Source organism: Heptranchias perlo, chromosome 13 (assembly GCF_035084215.1).
Source record: "Heptranchias perlo isolate sHepPer1 chromosome 13, sHepPer1.hap1, whole genome shotgun sequence".
Taxonomy (NCBI): Eukaryota; Metazoa; Chordata; class Chondrichthyes; order Hexanchiformes; family Hexanchidae; genus Heptranchias; species Heptranchias perlo.
In genome coordinates, this window is record NC_090337.1 from 47,973,967 (window position 1) to 47,994,477 (window position 20,511).

At 40.5% G+C, this 20,511-nt stretch overlaps 1 protein-coding gene across 2 annotated transcripts in view; it reads left to right on the forward strand.

Annotated features, from left to right (window-relative positions):
• Window positions 1–1,701: 1,701 nt before the first annotated feature.
• Window positions 1,702–20,511, forward strand: part of LOC137331560 (SPRY domain-containing SOCS box protein 1-like) — a 174,130-nt gene continuing 155,320 nt past the window's right edge. The window contains exon 1 of one of the 2 annotated variants that reach the window (XM_067995435.1): window positions 1,702–2,012. The gene's annotated coding sequence lies outside the window, so the exon portion shown is untranslated. The remainder of the gene's footprint in view (window positions 2,013–20,511) is intronic. The other variant, XM_067995437.1, reaches the window with a different exon arrangement.

The window sequence follows — 20,511 nt, forward strand, 5'->3', positions numbered from 1 at the left end:
TACTATAAAGCAGGTTTTCTTTTACCCTAATCATACACAAATCCTTCATGAAGGATTGCAGAAATTTTCACCACATAACAACAACAATTTGCATTTATATAGCACCTTTTTAATGTTGAAAATTGTCTGTGTTTCATCGAGGCATAAGGAAAATGAACACCAAGCCAAAGGAGATATTGGGAGGGGTGACCAATCGCTTGGACAAGGAGGTAGGTTTTAAGGAGGGTCTTAAAGGAGGAGATGGAGGTGAAGAGGCAGATCAAGGAGCTAAATCAGTCGCAGACAAGGAATTGAATTTGGCACTTTCTTCTTCTGCACCTTTAGGTAAGAAACTTGACCATTGGTGGAGCCTCTACCTATTTCTGTAGATGTTTGTTTGTATATATTTATTTAAATTGTGAGAGCTCTCACATAATTAGGAATGATGTGGAGATGCCAGTGATGGACTGGGGTTGACAATTGTAAACAATTTTACAACACCAAGTTATAGTCCAACAATTTTATTTTAAAATCCACAAGCTTTCGGAGGCTTCCTCCTTCCTCAGGTGAATGACTTGGAAGGATTATTGAGGCTAATAGTGGAAGGGAATTGAATTTACATATAAGATATGCGGGTGCAAGGAAACATAGTGTATCTGAAATGATCAAATTAATTATTTTAGAAGCTAGGAGGGGGTCTGGAAAAAAAAATGCAGACAGGCAGAAAATCACCCTTTGCATCAAAATAAAACATACACAAAAAGTTATCCTCACTAAAATTGCTTTGGAATAAAAAGAAACTTCTGTTGGTGTGCATCTGACTTAGAAGACCTTTAGAGTTAGCACGGGTGACGTGAAACTCTGTACCAGCACTGTTTTTGGCACTTTAATAATTGTGTTAATGCATTCAGTTGATACTGATGTGTTGGAACCATGTGCTTTCGATCTACTTTGGTCGAGTATCTGCTCCTGTCTAAGCAACCTGTTTTAAAGCAAAATACTACAGATGCTGGAAGTCTGAAATAAAAACTGAAAATGCTGAAAACACTCAGCAGGCCAGGCAGCATCTGTGGAGAGAGAAACACAGTTAACGTTTCAGGTCAATGACCTTTCATCAGAACTGGAAGAAGTTTTAAAAAAAATTAACAGTTTATAAGCAAATACAGAGCCGGAGAACAGGGGGGTGGGCAGGAGTAATTAAATGACAAAACTGTGCAAGGCAAAAGAGGCTGGAGGTGGGACAAGTGAAGAAACAAAAAATGGGTCCAGAGGAGGTATAAATGGCAAGAGCAGAACCATTACCAGTATCTGCTGTCCGAGAAAATGGGAGCTGTGGTTATGATCTAAAGCTGTTGAACTCAATGTTGAAGCCAGAAGGCTGTAAAGTGCCTAATCGAAAGATGAGGCGCTATTCCTCAAGCTTGCGTTGAGCTTCATGGGTGTTTAAAGAACACCCATGGTTGTAACATTCAAACAAGCTTTTAGAAATATGTGACCATCTCGGCTATCCTCCAGGGGTCACCGTCTCCGCACCGTTCACAAGAACTGCTGCAACCTGACCGGCGTTAGGACACGGAGGATGCCCCCTGTCCGGCTGAAATTAACATGATCGCCACAGTTTGCAATATCCAATCGGGTTTATCTGGAGGCATGAATGAATGAATGAATGAATGAACGGCTGGATCAATACGGCAGCAGCTCGGCGGCGGAGCAGCGGGTTTGCAAACAAAAAAAAAACCCCAAAGGGCATGTCCAGCGCAGGTTAGAGGGAGCGCGCCAGTCACCGCGTGCACGCGCGCTGAGCCCGCCTGTCAATCTGTCGCCTCGGCGCGAGGGGCTTTGTCACGAGAGCTGGGGAGCAGCGACCCGGGAGCTCAGCACAGCACAGAGGCGGAGGGAGGAAGATTTCCAGCGGGTAACAGTGCAGCACAGTTCACTTTAAATAATAATTAAAAAAAAGAGAGGGAGGGAAGATTTTTTTTAAAAAAAGCAATCACTTGAGTGCCAGCACCTCACCATTTCCTCCCTGGCCGGTGAGTAACACGCTGGAAGTGGATTGTGCATCTTTATTTTAAAACACTGCTTGGTATCTTAATTTTAATATGCATTACTTTAGTTACTAGAAAATGTACTTTCCTTTTACGAGGAAGTGTCTTAGATTTATGTATTTTAATGCAAAACAAAAGTTGGGAAAATTCTGGTGCTTTTCCATCAATGAAATCTTATTTTTTTACATTCCTGGCATGTTTGAGTGAAGAGGGAAACCCTGTTTAAATGTATTCTTTGAGCGATTAACTGATTTATTACCATGAGGTATTAAGGAGCTTTGTCTCAGCCTGGCTTGCTCTTTCCAGTTTCTCTGGCGGATAGAAGTCTTAATCTTAGCCTCTGAAGGACAACTTGCAGTCGGTGGGATGAGCTGCATTTATCTTTTAAGAGCTAGACTGGGGGGTTTAGTAAGTCCCCGAAGACACGTTGAGTGAAGGGGGTTCAGCTGGTGCCGGGGTCGCCCAGGGACCTGACCAGGCGCCAGCCGCAGCTGCTGAGTTAGAAATTCCCGAGACACGTTGGACATTTAAATTCAAATTAATCGATCCGGCTATCTGGACCCCTGCAGGCTTTTAATGGTAATATTTCTTTCCCTTTCCCCACCACGCTTCTATATAAACATTTCTAGCTCATTATGGTGAGTAAACTTGTAAAATAAGAGTTGCTGAAAGTAGGTGTCTGTCTCGATTAAAAAAAAAACAATTGTATCCTATATACAGCTTGTACGTTTATGCAGTGTTTAGATACAGCGGGATACGTTATAGAGCTGCGCGTATTCCATCATTGGTTTTACGCTACTTCTGTAAGCAATTGGGAAAAAGTTGAGTCTGTTACAATACAATTTGCTACATTTCAGATGTTAATACAACATCTCCGTAATGAAATAGAATACACATCGTATTTTCTTGTTAGGATGAACTAATTTGGTGTTTTTTGATATAACTGATACATTAACTCCATCAGTTTTCTAAGGTTTGAACAAATTAGACAGTCACCTTGAGTTCCTAATTAAATACTGTGGGTACCAGCTTCTAAAAAGAAAATAGTTTATTTTCAGTTATTAACTTCTGCCCATAGGTAGTACTGGCATGAAGATTACATCTATGATTAAAGACGAATCACGATTCTGTTTTGATATTGTGCAAACCTTAGATGGACCGTCTGGGTATCGCTCCTCACTATGATGATGATGATTGGGGGTGGCAGCAGAAAGGGAGAGAGTAGTTCTACCCCTGCCAAAGGTTAATCAAACGTTGTTACGAACATAGCAGTTTATTTTAGGCCTCAATTTTTTAAAGATACTTCTATGTTGACCAAGGGAACTGTTTCTCTGTTCCTCACCTCCCAGACTTGTGCTGGATACAATTTGACACACTGGCAACCCTCCCCAACCTTGCTCAAGTGGCCATTCTTCATGAGCCAAGACAATGACAGCAGTGGTCTTGTTTTTGCCTGAGGATCCCCAGGGTCAATACATAACAACCAGTTGAAAGAACTTGACTCTTTTCCTGTTGAATCCCCCCCCCCAAAATTACAATTTCAGTGTTCACACTGTTGCTGCAGCTGAGATGAGTTAACTTGCCACCTACTTGAGACTGGATGTGAGATTTAGTCTGTATTGTTCAGTGCCGTCACTTCACTGAACCATCAGGTGAGCTGCGTGAATTGCTTGTGACATGTTTTAACTCTGAATAAACTATTTTTCCCCTTAAGGGCAGATCAGGAGTAGAGTTTTAATCTACATTGAAGTTTCTTGCTCAGCTTGAATCCACTATAAAAAGGATTATCACTGATTTCAGGATGAGGATTTTAACTCAGCAGTAAACTACATTGATGGAGAAGTTGTCTGTTTTAATTGCAAAATCACTCCAATTTGTTACTGAATTTGTAAGATTGATATTTGCATCCATGACCTAGGAACTCCACTGTCAACTCAAAAAAGGTTCACAGGAAATTGCTAGACGCTTAGTAATTTGAAAGCACAGATGACTTATTTTCAAAGGGCAATATTATAATGCTGAATGCAAATTGAGAGAAACTCCAACCATTTTACCTATTCCCTTCCCGCCTCCCAGCTTGCTGACATTGTAAATGGTTCCCTCTCCTCAGCTACTGCCCCCTACCTTTCGAAACCACGGTCATGAACCCTCCCCCCCCCTTTTTTAAAAAAACACCCTCGACTCCTCTGTCCTTGCAAACTACCATCCCATCTCCAACCTTCCTTTCCTCTGCCAAATCCTTGAATGTGTTGTACTCTCCCAAGACCATGCCCATCTTTCACACAACTCCATGTTTGAATCTCTCCAATCAGGTTTTTGCCCCTGCCAAAGTACTCAGAATGGCCCTAATCAATGTCACAAATCCTCTGTGACAATGACCATGGTGCACTACCCTTCCTTGTCTGCTTTGACCTCTCTGCAACCTGTGACACAGTCAACCACCTCATCCTCCTCCAGTACCTCTCTTTTTGTCCAGCTGAGTAGGACTGCTCTTGCTTGGTTCCACTCTAGCCTAACCAACTGTAGCCAGAGTGTCTCCAGTAATGGCTTCTCTTCCCTCTGAAGTCCCCTAAGGGTCGATGATTGGATCCCTCCTCTTCCTTATCTACATGCTGCACCATGGCAAAGTTATCTGAAGACATGGTGTCAGGTTCCACATGTATGCTGACTGCACCCAGCTCTACATCTCCACCACCTCTCTCGACCCTGCCACTGCCTCTGTGTTATCAGCCTACTTGTCCGACATCCAGTTGTGGATGAGCCGCAATTTCCTCCAGGAAACGTTGGAAAGACTAAAGCCTTCTCCTTTCTGCTCCCACCACAAACTCCGAACCGTTGCCATCCCCCCTCCCTACCAATGCCATCCCCCTCCCCAGCCACTGTCAAGTTCAAGCCGACTGTATGCAGTCTGTGTCCTTTTTCACTCCAAGTCATGCTTCCGTCCCCATGTCCCCTCAATCACAAAGACCGTCTACTTCCACCTCCATAACATTGCCTGTCTCTACCCCTGCCTCAACCCATCGGTTGCTGCTAAATCAATTTCTTTGTCATCTCCTCCCAGCCTCCACCCTCTATAAACTTCAGCTCATCTAAAACTCTGCTGCTGTATCTTATCCTGCAAGACATCCCCCTCGCCCATTACCCCTGTATTCGTTGACCTACATTGACTCTTGGTCCCACACACCTCAAATTTAAAATCCTTGTCCTTGTATTTGAATCCATGGCCTCACCCCCCCTGCTATCTGTAACCATCTTCAGCCTCTAACACTCTGAGAAGTCTGTGTCACTTCAGCTCTGGCCTTTTGTATATCCCCTCCCTCCCTCCCTCCCTCCCTCCCTTTGGCCCACCATTGGTGGTTGTGCCTTCAGCCACCTAGGCCTCAAGGTCTGGAATTCTCTCTCTAAGCATCTCTGCTGCTTCACCTTTCTCTCATTCTCTAAAACCCTATCTCTTTGACCACGCTGTTAGTCTTTTCAGAAACACCTTCCTATAGAGCCAGGAAGAGCAGGAGTGTGCCCCTGACTCCACAGAAGTCACAATCTCTTTCTCTTCCCTCACCCCCATAGCCCGCTCCAAACCCCCTTCCGGCACTTACCCGAGGACTGCTGCTGGCGGGTATGCCGATGAGGCCTGAGGAACACTTTCTGTCGATTCTCAAGCCTCTTCCTGTGCGTGCTGTCTCTGCAGCGTCAAGTCTGGACCTGAAAACAAGCCCAGACTAAATTGTACCCCATTGTGTTTTAAAGAACTGGTAAGCATTATTAGAGCAATAGTTACTAAAACTAATCAGTGGCAGGTGTCTTGCTAGTAATTTGATATCTCTAATTGTGACTTAAATTTTGTGAAATTGTTGCACAAAACGTGCACTTTTTTTTGTACATGTAAGCAAGAAATAAATGAGTTACACGTAGCTTGTTTGTGGAAGGTAAGCCTGCAGAGCAGTTCATGCATCATTAATACAAAGAACTTGCAGCGTATTTTTTTTTACATCCTAAATAATAGTGATTGATACAGACAGTTTTTAAAGCAGAAGAGGGGCTACATTTGTTTTGTGGCAGTACAGCTGTTTGTATGAGTTCATCTGGTAATGCACTCTGGAAACAAATGTGGCTTGGGATTCGTTGCTGTTAGTAGACTATGGAAGATGAGTTGAGCGCATTAACATTTAAAATCTGTGTACCACGTATTGGACTCTGTTGCCAGGGAAACTGAGATCATTACAGACATCAGCAAAATTACCTTGACGTACAAAGTGAAATACAAGTGAGCTTCACATGGAACCAACTATATTCACAGTTTAAACCTGTGATTGGAGGCTTCCTAATAGCTCAGCAACTTTATCCTGTGATTAGCTGAGCCTTTCAAACTAGCTAGGAGTGCCCTGGGTTTGACCCCCAAGCTATGCTGAGTTAGCTGAACTTGGAAGATGGTGGAGCAGTGCAATTGGCCTCAGCGCCCCTGTGCTAGGTGGGGGGGGAAAAAAATCATCCGATTAATTGCTCTCTCTTTCTCTCTCGATCTCTAGAAGCTAGCATATTTACGCTTTTAATTTTTTTTAAATATAAAAAGCAAGCTTCATTTATTCAAGAGTACACCACCTTGCTAACTGACTATTTTCCATCATTTTGCTGGAAGTTAAAAATTGAAGTCTTTGTGAAAGCATGGCATCTTCTTTATCTGGTCAGGAAGAATGTTGCCCTTTCCCTGGAACAAACAACTTTGATTCCTGTTGATTTTGTAACTTAAAGCATTTGGGTCTAAGTCCTCACCCATCAAGGACAAGTGATTTATTGTCATTTAGATTCACTCAGAAGCCATCATATTCATTGCTTCCAGGATATTTTATGCAAAATTGTGGTAATCATGCTAGTTGCAGTAAATATAGAAATTCGTGGGATATCACGTCAGACAAAATCACATGCCCTAATCATCGAACACCAGTTACATAAATCACATGCCCTAATCATAGAACACCAGTTACATAAATCTGTAACTTGATGATAGTGTCCATTGTGGGATTACTGTCACAGAAATTGGCTGCAGATAGGTCAAGAAAAAGTGATGTCAATATGCCAATAATATTGCCCAACTATTTACACAACAGGAAAAAAAGTTTGTAAACTGAAAAATTAGGGATTGCTAGATTAAGGCGAGTTCTGAGTGAGAGAAACTTATCGTGGTTATACAGTCTAAGTAGTTGTGTGACTAGGTTGATTTCTACATCAGATGTGTGTTGCAGCACAGTTTTATAAAGTTCTGCAGCCATGTCGGGAAGTCTGGTTTCTAGGTGTTGTGACTTCTTGCCAACAAACTTTGAGTTCTGGTTTGTAGCTATTTTTAAAATGCATGCCATAACCAGCTGTGCTGGTCATTAAAGCCATAATAAGTCAAATGTATCAACATTTTTCTGCCTCAGCATGTGATCTGGGGGAAAATATGAAGAGACTTGGGGCGCTAAATTGGGCCGTGTAGCGCCCGTTGTTTCGGCGCCAGTAGCCATCTTGGTATAGGAGTTAGCGCAGGTGCAGATAATGAACGCTGGAATCATGTAAAGTAGGGAGAAAATGGCTTCAATCAGTGTGCAACGCTGATTTTAAAGTGATTAGTCCAAAAATGGTGTCTAACGCTCAACTCAACGCACAGTCTTAACCCCGACCATCTGACCGTGTCTTAGAGTGCCGGGAGGACCCCCCCACCCCTCGGTGCTATTTAGAGGCACCAGGCAGGATTTACAGGTTAGTGGCTGGATTATTGCTTCTGGCTGCCGAGACATTTGTAACTGTTTTTGGAGGTCTGCTGCACTTCAATACTAGGGCGTGGGGACATAGTATAACATTTAGAGCCAGGACGTGCAGGAGTGAAGTTAGGAAATGCTTCTACATGCAAAGGGTGGGAGACGTTTGGAACGATCTTCTGCAAACGGCAGTTGATGCTAGCTCAATTGAGAATTCTAAATCTGAGATTGATAGATTTCTGTGAACCAAGGGTATTAAGGAATATGGGGCTAAGACGGGTATATGGAGTCAGGTCACAGGTCCACCCTGATCTGACTGAATGGTGGAACAGGTTTGAGAGGCTAAATGCCACTGCCACTTGCTGCCTCCTGATGTGTGCCAGCTTCTCCTGCAAGAAAGTGGGATGTGTGTCTGGGTGATGTGCCTATCGTGGTTGAACAGCTGTCAGTGTGTGTGGCCTGTGAGTTGTGGGTGGGCGGCTTGCAACAGTGGTAATGTGTAAGGGTGAGAGGGTTGAGTACTGATGAAAAGAGTTTGTTAGTAGGTGGGTGATGGGGGGTGTAGTGCGTGGAGCAGCAGACGCGGCTAGTTGGTGTAGTTTCTTAGGAGACGCCGCATGACAGTTGACCTCGCTCTCACCTTGACCACTCGTCAAAGCATTGAACTTCTTCCTGCACTGCATCCATGTTCATGATGCTGTGTGCCTGGCATTGACTTCATTCCCTACTGCCTCCCGCTGCCTTTTAGGTATATGTCTGGAGAGCCTCTTGCTTCCTCCCCTGCCTCTTCCCCCCCCCCCCCCCCCCCCCCCCCCCTGATGGATATAGGATGTCCCTCCTTCTGTCCACCTCTTGCACCAAGGCCTGTGGTGCATCAGCAGAGAACCTTGGTGCACGGATTCTCAGATCAGCAGATTGGTGAAGTCTGGCATGCAGATTGGAGGATGTGGGATTTAGTGGTGCGTAACCTTTATTCAATGTTTTAACAAAACTCATCAGTATGTAAAAATAGGGATGGGACCTGCATCTGTGCTTTACGTGTGCGATGTCTGATCTCCGTTCAGACTCCGTGAAGACAGCAGGCTGTTATATTCAGCAAATAACAGGTACCAGCTACCTTTTTAAGAGATTTCTAACAGACAGCGTGCCTTTAAGAGATTGGTGTTCCCCCTGCTGGTGGAAAGTGCAAATTGCATGGAATCCTCGTTCAACATTGATTTCCAACGCAGATTGCAGGTGAGTCCTCAGCCCTGACTAATATCTCGTCCTGCCTGCACAGGGACCATTGGGCGTGGGGTAATAACAGATCATGCTACTCTGGACCAAAAACAGTCCCTATCCAATTGTTCCCCCTTAGTCTTGTACCATTGATTCTATATAAACAGTATTGCTAGATGTAGATTTGTCAACTATATGAAAATATCATTGGAATACTTTTTTTTGGCACTACCATTAAACTAAATTGCACCATTCTTTGTTGGAAGTATAGGCATGTAAGGAGCAACAAAGCGTTTGAAGTGATGGCTTTAACTTGATCAGGCATTTTCTTTGAATCCTCGTTCATTTCTGAACAGATGTCTGATTCCTTTATGTGCTCGTCACAATGCTGTCTGGAGGTTTATCATGACTTGTATTTTCACTTCAGTTTAGTAAGTTTCATAAGCAGATATGGATAAGAACTGGCAGCAAACATGCTAAAATCTGCATGTATTGGTTCTTGAAGTGGGCCATGCAAGCACACTGCCCTATTATAAATGTATCACATTTTTAAACTATTATTTCGTATGTCCTCTTGCAGTTTATCTTTGTTCATTTAAAAACTAACTTGATTAAATTAATTTGCATATAAACTTGCCAAAGTTTGAAATTTGCCTTCTATATTAGCAGCCTTCAGTTCTGGCTGCTGTGTTATGCAGGGGTAAATATAAGATATAAAATGTTTTTTTAAAAGTAAGAGTGAGTTTAAGTTTAGTAACTTAATCATTGAGTTTTCAACTTGCCTCTGAGTACTAGTCATTTTTATACTGTATACTTTATGAATTTAAAATGTGCCATCAGCTGAGATTGCTAAATACTGTTGGGAATTATGTAGTTTTACAGTGTGTATATATGTGATGGAGAATAAATACATATATAATTTCCCATCAATTGCATGTAAGGCATTGCATTGCCAGTGTTGTAGTTTGGAACATTTGGCACTGGACAGTTACATGCAAATTGGTTAAATTTCACATTTGTAAATCAGAGATTCAAACTCAGTAACTTAAGAGGCATACCAAAAACTTACCAATAAAATTACTCAATGTTTTTGTTTTCAAAATCGTTTCAATCATAATAAATCAGAACTTAGTAACTATTAAGACTGATGAAAATCCAACAATGAATGAAAACTGAATTCATCAAATCGCTCAAAATATTTTTTTTTAAAAATTGTCCACTTTTAATTGCCCTCAGCCTGGAGAATAGCTTAAAAATAAGGGTGCTGAAATTCCATGGGGTTAATCCAAGTCTCCTGCTGTAACTCCAGTGGGAGTCAGCAACCTCCTCCAGCCTTCTAGCCCCTTAGGTCCTTTGACTCTGGCCTTTGTGCCTCCCTTATCCCCTCCCTGACCACACTTGGTGGTCGAGGCTTCTCACACCTCAGCCATTCTTTCTGCAGCTCTCTTCCTAAATATCTCTTTCTCTCTTGCTTTCTTTCTTTCCTCAAAACCAATTCAAAACTTATTTTTGGCTAAGCTTTTAGCTACTGTTCTTCATCTCTCCCTCCATAGCTTAGTGCCTATCTTTTTCAATTGTGAAGCACTGTGGGATTTTTTATGTTAAAGGTGCTATGTCAATGCAATTGTTGTCTGTCTCTTGCTTTCACTTGCCAGCTTTTCTTGGATCAGCATTCAATCCTTTGTGAAGGCCATTGCTGTAGTGCCTGATGCTTCTTATTAAGTAGTGTGTTATTTTCTGCCTTGATATGTGTTCAAGCAGGCCTGTGCACGCTAGTAGTGTTTCTATTAGAAAAATTATACACTAGTATTTCAGTATAGAAGATGGAATGTATAGTGCTACCACGTAGTGGCAGGAATTGGTTATCAAAACAACATAAGCACTTGCTATAGCAAGTTTTCTTCCTTGCCAATTTCCTTCCTTCATCTTCCCTCCCCACCCCATTCCTTGTATGTAGTTTTTGAAAAACTAATCTTTTTTTTGTTCATTTTCTCTCTCGCCCCTCCTCTGCTGAATACTTTGATTCTTTGTTGTAGTATTGTTCCATGGATGTTGGTTGCCCATCAATACCTTGCCCAAGTGGCCGATTGCTTATGTTTGAGCTTTGACTTTGTGTTGGCAGACTAGTTGGGAGGGGGAGGGGCATCGCAACTGAAATAGCATCCTCATCTGAAGGGAGTCCTCACCAGACATGCATGATAGAGAACAGGAGCTAGATCCTGACTTTAAAAAAAAACTCTCCCTAATCATTGGATACTGAGACTAGTTATTGTGCCCCAACTGAGTTCAGTCAACTCAGCACAGATCTTGCTTTGTTCTGGTCTCACTGGCTCAGCTAATCATTAATCTCACTGAGCTATTGGATGGCTTTTCTTTTTCTTTCTCTACTTTTTCCCACTTTCCACCAGCAGACTTCTTTGCTCCTATTTAGTTTCAGTAAACTACTCCACTGTCTGCATATAGTAAACTAGAGTCCATACAGTAGAAATGTATTTTAAAGTTATTTGCTTTTGGATGTCCTATCAGTGAAAATATAAAATGGAATTCTTAACTGTACTTTGTGCTCTGAAATGTGTGCCTTGGGTAAAAGAATTGTAGGACAGTAACATTTAAAAGGGCATTGTTGTGTTTTTAGGGAATTTCAGAATATGGAACAATCTGTTCTTAATTTACTTTCACAGCTGCCATGTTCACTGTCAGAGGAGTGTTTGTGTTGCTGCAGATGTAATATCTTCTGCTCCATGTGGCTTATTGTTTTCAGTGGGGATGTCCTTAATTTTTCTACTTCATTACACTTTACAGAGCACATGCTGTTGGTGACACCGTGGCATCATTTGTACCTTTGTGTACAAGTCAAATGAAATAACTCGTATGTCATTCCAGTGAATTGACAAATCATTTTACTGGGACTATTGCCTTTTATACTGTGGCTCCTGGTTTGAGGCTGATTGCCGTACTGTGGATTTCAGCCAGGCTGTACCTCCCTTGCACGTGTGCATAGAGCTTCTCTCCCAGCAGTTAAATATTAAGTCCTGCACTGTCTAAACATTTAAATTAACTGCAGATGGGTTTGAAGGTACAGTACAAGAAACCCCTTGAACACTTTTTAAACTCAGCTTGACGATGCACTGGACTTATAGTGCACGTGGTGTCAAACCCAAATGGTGAGAGGCTACGGCCTCCAGGAGATCTCTCTACTTCTGTCTGGAATTAGGTCAAGCCTAGACTCTGAATTTGTATTACAACTTTAGCATTGCTGCAAAGTGGAAGCCAGATCATTGTGATACTAAAGTTGAAGTATAGATGTATACTTAAGCAGGATCATATAATTCAAAAGGATAAAGTGTCCATGTTAGAAAGCATAATAGGATAGAGATCAAAGTTGCAATAGTCACTTTGTAGCACAGAGTACAGATAGGACTGCTCAAAGATGCAGTTTCCCTTTTACAAGCTGGCCACCATATCAGTTTCAGAAAATGAATAAGCAATTTTCCCATGATTCTGCAAAGAAATCAGTTTCAAGCCCTCTTTTCTCACACAAATTTGACAACATTGGTTTAAAAAGGGATAATGTTATAGGGTTACCTGTCATTTACTGGTCTGCTTGTCAGTTTCTGATGTGTTAATGATTACCATGAATGTGACACCTGTCTGGTCCAATATTTTTGAGTGAAACAAATGTAATGGCAGTCATTTTAAAATCTTTATGGTGCAACAAAGAAATGATAGCTAGTACTTTTTTGGACACTGAGCTCAGCAAGTGATTCACAGGCACAAAATATTAGGACACTATTCCAGCAGCATACAACATTTTTACTCAAGTGCATCATCTGGAATTTGAAGAAGTGGCATTTTTTTTTAAATTTGAGGGGTTTAGATGTGATGAACCATTTTAAGGCTAGCAGTAGGCTGTAGTTCTGAGCTTCACATACATTACTTAATTAAAATAAAAACTACAATATTCATTACATGCTATTAGTCATTGTACAATGGATTGGATTTTTTGTGTAATATGGTGCAAAATGGGTGGACAGAATGGTAGCTCACAACTAATGCCTTAGTGAATAGAGTCTTGTAGGTCATATTTGCCAGAGAAAAGGTTGTATTCCGAAGGGACACGAGCTATTGTTAACTCATGTTTAGAGAATATATGGAAGCTCCAATAACCAGGCCTTTCGCTTTGCTGGTAAAATGCATTCCCTGCTTATATTCCCATTTCCACTTTTAAGTGAAAATTAATTTTATTTTATATTGTCTTGTTATTATTGTGCTTGATAGCTTTGAAAATTTATGTAATTTTGTTTAAATTTATGCAAGATTTTCATTTCATGTGTTTTATGTATCAAAGTGCTCTTTTTAAAAAATAAATGTTAATGTATTTTGGTGGGGGATGACTCAATTTAAGTTTGTCATTTAAATACAAAAACTATCAGTTAAAATGTAATTTTGTCATCTGACCTTTTTAAAGTATTGTAATAAATACTGTCAGCACCAAAGGGTAGACAAAGAGAAATTCAGTAACTCAGGTTGCAGTAGATGATGCACATTGATGAAGATGAAATGTTTTTATAACTTTATTTATGATTATATTGATGAGATGGGGCATAATACAAAGTTTAACAGCGACAGGACACACCTATTTCCTCAGGCAATGTTGTTTAGCTCAAAGAGGGACAATGTTTTATGACTTGAATGTAGGGATAAATTTAAATTAAAATTGTAACCAAAATAGGAATCCACAACAACCAAAACCTTCCACTGTAATTGGATTTGAGCAAAATGCCTCCAGGGCAACGTAAGCCTTTCTAGTGTGTTGTACTGCAGCCTTTTGTTACTTTGATCGATGACCTTGCTCATCATTTGACCTGAAGCGCAGGAGACTGGTTGATTCAATAAAGGCATTAAGTACTGTATGTCACCCCTGATCAATCTTGGATTTATGTGTGTTTATTCTCTCTTCCAACCCTCTCCACTCCTACGATTGATGACTTTATGCTGGAATATGGTTTTATGTTTGCCAGTAACTGTCCAGTACGTAACCCAAATGGTGACTCCTCATATGTGAACCTTGATTGCAATCAAATAACCCATTGTTACTAAGACATCCAAACCTGCCTTGATCCTATGCTCTGCTAACATCCGCACAGCACTTTCTTGCAGAGGTCACTGGTTAGGAGTGGCAATCCTGGCTTCTTTGGCATCCTGTTCGACCCTGAGCTGAAGTTTAAGCTCCTCCACATCCTATCCATCACGAAGACTGCTACCATTGCAACATTGCCTGCCTCCACCCCTACATTAGCCCCTAATTGTCTCTGCAGCATGTACATACTGTCCTGCTTGCCCATCCGCATTCTTCCTGGCCTACACTAACTCCCAGTCCTGAACAGATGCTAAGCCAGAAGGGAGAGATTATCTCTACTATCCCTATATCACCTCCTGAACGCTCCATTCTTTTGACTGACCTTCTGTGCATCCTCCCCTCCCTTTACTCCACCAGTGATGGAAAAGTGCTTGGTTCTTTCAGTCCTACTCTTTGGAACTCCATTCCTAAAACTCTGTCTATATTGCAACCTCTTTTTAAAAACTTCTTCAAAAATCTCCCCTTTGACTATGCTTTCAGTCACCTCATTTCTTTCTTCTGGCTCAGCATTAGTTTCCTTGCATCTATTGGTGAAATGGGTTGGAATATTTTCTTGTGTGTTTATTAAAGATATTATATAAATGGGAATGTTGTCAGAATCCAACTTTCAGTATTATACTTTCATTTCATTTTTACTACAAATGGGGAACAATGCCCAGAGCCCCACTAAAGAGACTTCAGCACATAATCCAGGCTGACATTTCAATGCAGTTCCACTGTCGGAGGTGCCATCTTTCGGATGAGATGTCAAACTTAGGTCTGTCCTCTTGGGTAGATCCCATGACACTATTCAAAGAAGTGCACAACATCCGGGCCAATATTTATCCCTCAACCAATATCAGTAAAACAGATTATCTGGTCAAGTATTTCATTGTTAGTTGTGGGATCTTTCTATAAAAATGCAAGTCCTTTCCTTTTAATCTGTTGGGTGGATGGATGTTAGCTGGCAACTTGCATGTTTCCATAAATTTTTTTAGTGTAAGATGTGATTTAGATGCTGTTCCTTTTTGTATTAAAAAAAAAAATCAGATTTTTTTTCAGTGTCTGAATGGATAAATGAGCCGCCTGAGATATTGAGCCTTTGAAAGCAGAATGTCTGAGTTTTGATCCCCAGTCTCTGGGTCAGCTGATCTCAACCAACGCAGTGATGGAGTTACTCAATTGACCACTGTATCCCCAGGCTAAGCGGAGCAGAAAAAGCAGCTAGTGTTTCCATTTCTGATCATTATCCAGTGATCCTGCTGGAAAGTGTGATGTGCGGAATTTGGGTGAAATCGGGTTCGGCTGTGATCCCCTGTCTGGTTGAAATAGCTTTCTGGGAATTGCTGTCTCGGCTTGCAGATGAAAAATGGCCACACTTGGATGAGGTACTAGAACCCTGTTGGCCCTAGTGGAACTACCCCAACAGGAGTCACTACTTTGAAAGGCGGGGGAGGTGTTGAAACTTGGGCTGTAAGACTGAACAGTTGCAATTGTAAGCTGAACTTTACTCCCTCCAAGTCACTTTCATAATAGACCTTTGGTTTTAGGCTTTTTGCTGTACTATGTACTGATAATTCAGTTTTTTTATATAGCCTAAAAATATGACTGAATTATCAGATAATTTGAATTAAACACCTTTGAATTAAAAGGAGTAGACTATGTAAAAGAGCCCATGATACTATTCGAAGAAGAGCTGGCTGATATTTATCCCTCAAGCAGCATCACTAAAAACAGATTATCCAATCATGTATCTCATTGCTGTTTGTGGGACCTGGCTGTGCTCCTGTTGACTGCCGCATTTTTCTACATTACAACAGTGACTACACTTCAAAAGTACTTCATCGGCTGTGAAGCTCTTTGGGACATCCTGGGGTCATGCAATGTGTTATATAAATGCAAGTCCTTCCTTTGCTTTTAATTCACTCTGCACTATTTTCAGTGCATTGGTTAATACTTATTTTAACTACTTGTTTCTGCAATTTTAATGCAGTTGTTAACTCATTGAAAATAAAAATAGCACACAGAAGGAATTAAGCACCAATCTGTTCAAAATCACTTTCCATGAGCCTGAATTCCTGATTTAGGCATAAAGTGCTTTCACATCTCATCATGCTGTATATATCAGTCTGTGTCTATACCTTGAATATTAAAGCATATTAATTTTGATTCCGTTGTTGCTACTAAATGGGCTTAGGTACAGAAATTAAAAGTTGGTTACCATTTTAAATAGTTATAGCAATTCTGATCTGAGCACAAAATGCCGTGGCAATTTATTAGTCAGGATTCTGTTGCATGACGGCCTTGCTTGTCATCAATTGCTTTCTGTTCAGTACTGTGGGTCAGGTGGGGTAATTCAGTTACATTTGAGTACAGCATCTCGGAATATGGCATTAAGGGGATTTATAAACCAATATTACACACAGGAATAAGGTGACCAGTAATGTATTTCTACTAGATTAGAAATACAGATTGACATATAATTGACCCTTTAAGCTTTATTTTTACTCAAGTTGGCTGTTCTTGGATTGTAGTGTTCCTTTTCCCTCCCCCCACCCCCCACCAAAAGTATATTTGAATGTCTTGATGGGCCTCTTGTGTGTAGCAGTAGTCTCTGTTGAGAGGTTAATACTTTATTAACAGCTGGAAATCTGGCATTAAAGCATGAATTGCTAGCAAATACATGCTGGTAACCCACATTTGGAGAGAGAAAAGAAAATGTTTTCAGTTCTGCTCTGACCAAAACTAGGGGGAGAAAAGAAGGCCAGGACGACTTAATGTATCTTGAGCCATGATCCAATCGTGTCCAAGCTCTCACTTTCCTACATGGATCGCAGCATAACCATTGGGAACCGGAGCCATGTCTGATTTCCCCTGTCCACCCTCCCCTCCTCCCCATGCCCTGGGGTACTGAGGCTAATAGGCAGTTACATTTTTGTTAGACTTCTCTAAACTATATTCAGTATGTCCAGAATTCTTTTGCATGTAAAGTGCCCAAAATTGCAAACAATACTTCAAATGTGACCTTGCTGATAAAGGTTTTAAAAATAGCCTTTGATTTGTAATTGGATGGTACTGTACTTGAATATCCTTAAACTTCCACGAGTTGACTAGCTGCTATCGGTGAATAGTCAATAAATGACAAATAAATGTTTATTTAGGGATGAGGGACTTTAGTTACGTGGATAGACTAGAGAAGCTGGGGTTGTTCTCCTTGGAACAGAGAAGATTGAGAGGAGATTTCATAGAGGTATTTAAAATCACAAAGGGCCTAGACAGGCTAGATAGAGAAACTGTTCCCATTGACTGGGGTCAAGAACCAGAGGACATAGATTTAAGGTGATTGGCAAAAAAACCAAAGGTGACATGAGGAACAACTCTTTTACGCAGCGAGTGGTTATGATCTGAAATGTACTGCAGGGGGTGGGGGTGGTTAGAGGCAGATTCAATAATGGCTTTCAAATGGGAACTGGATAAGTACTGGAAAGGAAAGAATTTGCAGGGATCGGGCAGGGGAGGGGGACTAGCTGGATTGCTCTTGCATAGAGCCGGTATGGACTTGATGGGCCGAATGGCCTCCTTCCTTGCTGTAACCTTTCTGTGATTCTATGAATATGTTTCCTTTGTCAATGTGTACGGCGTTTCTGTTCTGTACACATTTCTTTTGTCATGTTACATGTATCTACATTTTTTTGCCTCCTCTCCACTTGGCATCTGCAGATTTAGCTGAGTGGCATCAGCAAACTGGAAGTACCTTCCTTCACATTGTTCAGAATGTGTGCAAACAGCAGTGGACCCAAAGCAGAGCCCCCTCCACCAAAGGCTGTTTATTTTCATTGCTTATTTACTTTCTATTGCTAAGCTAAGTTTGAATCCAGCCAGCTAATCTTCCACTAACTCCATGTGCTATAAAAGCTTCAGATGTTGAGCCTCACCAAATGATTTCAAAAGACATGAGCCCTATGTTATTGACTGGATATTTCTCATCTAGTTCATCTGCATCCTACTAATGAGATTTTTAGAAACAAAAACTTTTGTAATTGATTGAAGAACGAAGTGACATAAACTATAATATAAATATTCTACCGTGCATCAAGTGTTAATGTGCTGTAACTAGCTATTCAGAATAAATGGTAACTTCTAATTTGTAATTGCCTATTTCATACTGTTTTCTACTAACATTTATAGTTAGTAAACCAGTAGGCTACAGCAATTCTAACTAATTAATGACAACATCTATTTGGCAGGGCAATAGTCTAAAATGACATTAATATGGGAGCAGCATAAAAACATGTTACAATGGGAGCTTGAAAGTATCCTTATGCTTTATGCCATTCAATGCAAAAACTCGGTGCTCCAAATTGTACTGGACGCATGAAAATTTTATGTACGCAGCATGTCCAATTGTGGGGATGCAGTAATGTTGCAGCAAGAACCATGCAAAAAAAAAACTAACCTTGGTTTAAAAACTCTTCAAAAGTGTCATAATCTTATAGTACAGTGTCCTAGGCAACTATTTAGAATCCTAGAATATTATAGCCATCACACAAAGAGCTATTTGTCCTATCTAGTCTGCGCAATGAATTCCTTGTGTGTTCCCTATCCACAGCACTCATTCATGGTCTGCAAAATGTTGATCTTATAAATTAATTCTCTTTTTTAAAAATGACACTTGCACAATTCAGTAAAGATGATGACTTATCCAATTAGTCCCCCTCCCTTGCTCTTTCTCCATAGCCCTGCAAAATTTTCCCTTTTTTAAGCATTTATCCAATTGCCTTTTGAAAGTTGTTATTGAATCTGCTTCCAACACCCTTTCAGGCAGTGCATTGCAGATCCTATCCTTCTCAAGTTCTGCTCATCCAACACACCTGTCCTCACTGACCTACATTGGTTCCTAGTCCCCCAGTGTTTCAAATTTAAAATTCCAATCCTTGTGTTTGAATTCTTCCATGACCTTTGAGCATTTAAGCTATACAAGAACAGTGCAAATTATTGTTGGTTGTGGTAGAAACAATTTGAGATTACAGATTTAAAGCCTCATAGAAAGTGCCTCGGTTTGAGTACTATTTTTCTTAAAGTATATCAGTACCAATACATTCAATAAGACTAATGGCAACATTGCAGTAGCTGATGTGAGACTCTTTCCTTTGCATAGTAACTTCTGTAAGGCTTTCATAAACTTGGAGACTTGCAACTTAGTTTTTTTTTACTGGATAGCAATTTTAAGAACATGAAAAGGAATTTAATTAAAATCAAAATTTCTTCAACATTTTTCTTCTTTACTGTTGCAAGACCAAAGTTGTGTCTGTGTATATCCCAGTCCTTTTTGTAGTTGTGTCTCTGGGTTAGTAGGATTATAGTGGGACTGTCACTGCACAATGTGCTGTCTGTAGGAGGGAATGTGCAGCTGCAGTCTACACAGCCCACCCACAAACAACATTTCCACACCGTTCACCTGACGAAGGAGGAAGCCTCCGAAAGCTTGTGGAATTTAAAATAAATTTGTTGGACTATAACTTGGTGTTGTAAAATTGTTTACAATATTTTAATAAAGGTATTAAAGCGTTTCATTTATTTTAATCCAATGCCAGCAGTAATATCTAGCCTATTGCCTAAACAAAAGACCTTCTACTGCAGAATGCAGTGTTAATGATAAAAAGAGAAGCTATTCCAATTGCGTACTTTTGACATCATAAAACTGCAGGAAAGAATAGATAATTCTGGAGTGACTAGTTTAAAACTAGACAACTTTATATCAGCACCTGGCAATATTCTATAAATAACTTCTGTATAATTTGTGGCTTTGAACAGCTGCAGTTTAAAAATATCAGATAATATAGATAAGCTGCTATATGCCTTGCTCTTCAGAGTTTATTGCTTATGTATACTAATTTGCCACGTCGGAGAGAATAAAACTGCCAAATTGGCATCTGCCTGCCCACTGAAATGGAACACATTTCCAACAAACACTATATTTAAAACTGTAGGGAAGACACTGAGTGCAGCAGCAAGGTTCCATTATGATGATTAGATCCTTTAATTCTTAGATTTGAGAAATAACTGTAAGGGTGTCCTGGGTTTCTCATGATTGTGAGGGGTGGGGGGATGGGGTTTATGGATATCTATTTGACACCTAGGGAACTATTCTGTACTTGCACAGGAATAAAACCTTTTTTGTACTACATAATTATATTCCTTGTTTCGAGCAATGTGTTCTTATAGATTAGAATCAGCAAGGTTTTCTTAGGGTAAAAGGGTGATAGGCTTTTGTATGTGGCAAGCATTAAAAAAAATCGTGATTTTATTTTTAGGCATTTGGCCAAATTTCATTCTAGGAAATGCTAGATATGTGATTATTAAAGTAGAACGGGTCTTAATCTAATGTTTGACAATTTAATTTCTTCTGAAG